The sequence below is a fragment of the Salmo salar genome, unplaced genomic scaffold (genome assembly GCF_905237065.1).
Source record: "Salmo salar unplaced genomic scaffold, Ssal_v3.1, whole genome shotgun sequence".
Lineage (NCBI taxonomy): Eukaryota > Metazoa > Chordata > Actinopteri > Salmoniformes > Salmonidae > Salmo > Salmo salar.
In genome coordinates, this window is record NW_025550677.1 from 1 (window position 1) to 2,500 (window position 2,500).

A 2,500-nucleotide genomic window follows, 5' to 3' on the forward strand; every position below is an offset into this window, starting at 1 on the left:
GTCTAAAATCATGGTTGTCACTCTGTAAGTACCATTGTTGCCGTGACTGCTTAATCCAGATGATAGGAACACTGTTGACACGTTTCAGCAAGTTGCAATCATGAAATACAGAAATAAACAGTTTTTCATAAAAAGATCTAATTCATGTTTGAGTCACTCTGTAAGTACCATTTTGCTGTGCTGTTTAAAATTGATGATAGGAACACTGTTGACACTTTTCAGCAAGTTGCAATCATGAAATACAGAAATAAACAGTTTTTCAAAAACAAGGTCTAAATCATGTTTGAGTCACTCTGTAAGTACCATTTTGCTGTACTGTTTAAAATCGATGATAGAACATTGTTGACACTTTTCAACCAGTTGCAATCATGAAATACAGAAATAAACAGTTTTTCAAAAACAAGGTCTAAATCATGTTTGAGTCACTCTGTAAGTACCATTTTGCTGTACAGCTTAATCCTGATGATAGGAAAAAATGTTGACACGTTTCAGCAAGTTGCAATCATGAAATACAGAAATAAACAGTTTTTCCAAAACAAGATCTAATTCATGTTTGAGTCACTCTGTAAGTACCATTTTGCTGTGCTGTTTAAAATTGATGATAGGAACACTGTTGACACTTTTTCAGCAAGTTGCAGTTATGAAATACAGAAATAAACAGTTTTTCCAAAACAAGGTCTAAATCATGTTTGAGTCACTCTGTAAGTACCATTTTGCTTTACAGCTTAATCCAGATGATAGGAACACTGTTGACACTTTTCAGCAAGTTGCAATCATGAAATACAGAAATAAACAGTTTTTCATGAACAAGGTCTAAATCATGTTTGAGACACTCTGTATCATTGTTGCCGCTACTGCTTAATCCAGATGATAAGAACACTGTTGACACTTTTCAGCAAGTTGCAATCATGAAATACAGAAATAAACAGTTTTTCATAAACAAGGTCTAAATCATGTTTGAGTCACTCTGTAAGTACCATTTTGCTTTACAGCTTAATCCAGATGATAGGAACACTGTTGACACTTTTCAGCAAGTTGCAATCATGAAATACAGAAATAAACAGTTTTTCATAAACAAGGTCTAAATCATGTTTGAGCCACTCTGTATCATTTTTCCGTACTGCTTAATCCAGATGATAGGAACACTGTTGACACTTTTCAGCAAGTTGCAATCATGAAATACAGAAATAAACAGTTTTTCAAAAACAAGGTCTAAATCATGTTTGAGTCACTCTGTAAGTACCATTTTGCTGTACAGCTTACTCCTGATGATAGGAACACTGTTGACACTTTTCAGCAAGTTGTAATTATGAAATACAGAAATAAACAGTTTTTCATAAACAAGGTCTAAATCATGTTTGAGCCACTCTGTATCATTTTTTCCGTACTGCTTAATCCAGATGATAGGAACACTGTTGACACTTTTCAGCAAGTTGCAATCATGAAATACAGAAATAAACAGTTTTTCAAAAACAAGGTCTAAATCATGTTTGAGTCACTCTGTAAGAACCATTGTTGCCGTACTGCTTAATCCAGATGATTTGAAAACTGTTGACTCTTTTCAGCAAGTTGCAATCATGAAATACAGAAATAAACAGTTTTTCATGAACAAGGTCTAAATCATGTTTGAGACACTCTGTATCATTGTTGCCGTACCGCTTAATCCAGATGATAGGAACACTGTTGACACTTTTCAGCAAGTTGCAATCATGAAATACAGAAATAAACAGTTTTTCAAAAACAAGGTCTAAATCATGTTTGAGTCACTCTGTGAAGTACCATTTTGCTGTACAGCTTACTCCTGATGATAGGAACACTGTTGACACTTTTCAGCAAGTTGCAATTATGAAATACAGAAATAAACAGTTTTTCATAAACAAGGTCTAAATCATGTTTGAGTCACTCTGTAAGTACCATTTTGCTGTACTGTTTAAGCTCGATGAAAGGAACATTGTTGACACTTTTCAGCAAGTTGCAATCATGAAATACAGATATAAATAGTGTTTCACAAACAAGGTCTAAATCATGTTTGATGCACTCTGTAAGAACCATTTTTTGCTGTATTGCTTAATCAGGATGATAGGAACACTGTTGACACTTTTCAGCAAGTTGCAATCATGTAGTACAGAAATTAACCGTTTCTCAAAACAAGGTCACTCTGTAAGTACCATGTTTGTTGAACTGCTTAATCAGGATGATAAGAACACTGTTGACACTTTTCAGCAAGTTGCAATGATGTAATAAAGAAATAAACAATTTCTCAAAACAAGGTCACTCTGAAAGTACCATTTTGCTGTACTGTTTAAACTCAATGAAAGGAACCCTGTTAACACTTTTCAGCAAGTTGCAATCATGAAATACAGAAATAAATAGTTTTTCACAAACAAGGTCTAAATCATTTTTGATGCACTCTGTAAGAACCATTTTTGCTGTATTGCTTAATCAGGATGATAGAAACACTGTTGACACTTTTCAGCAAGTTGCAATCATGAAATACAGA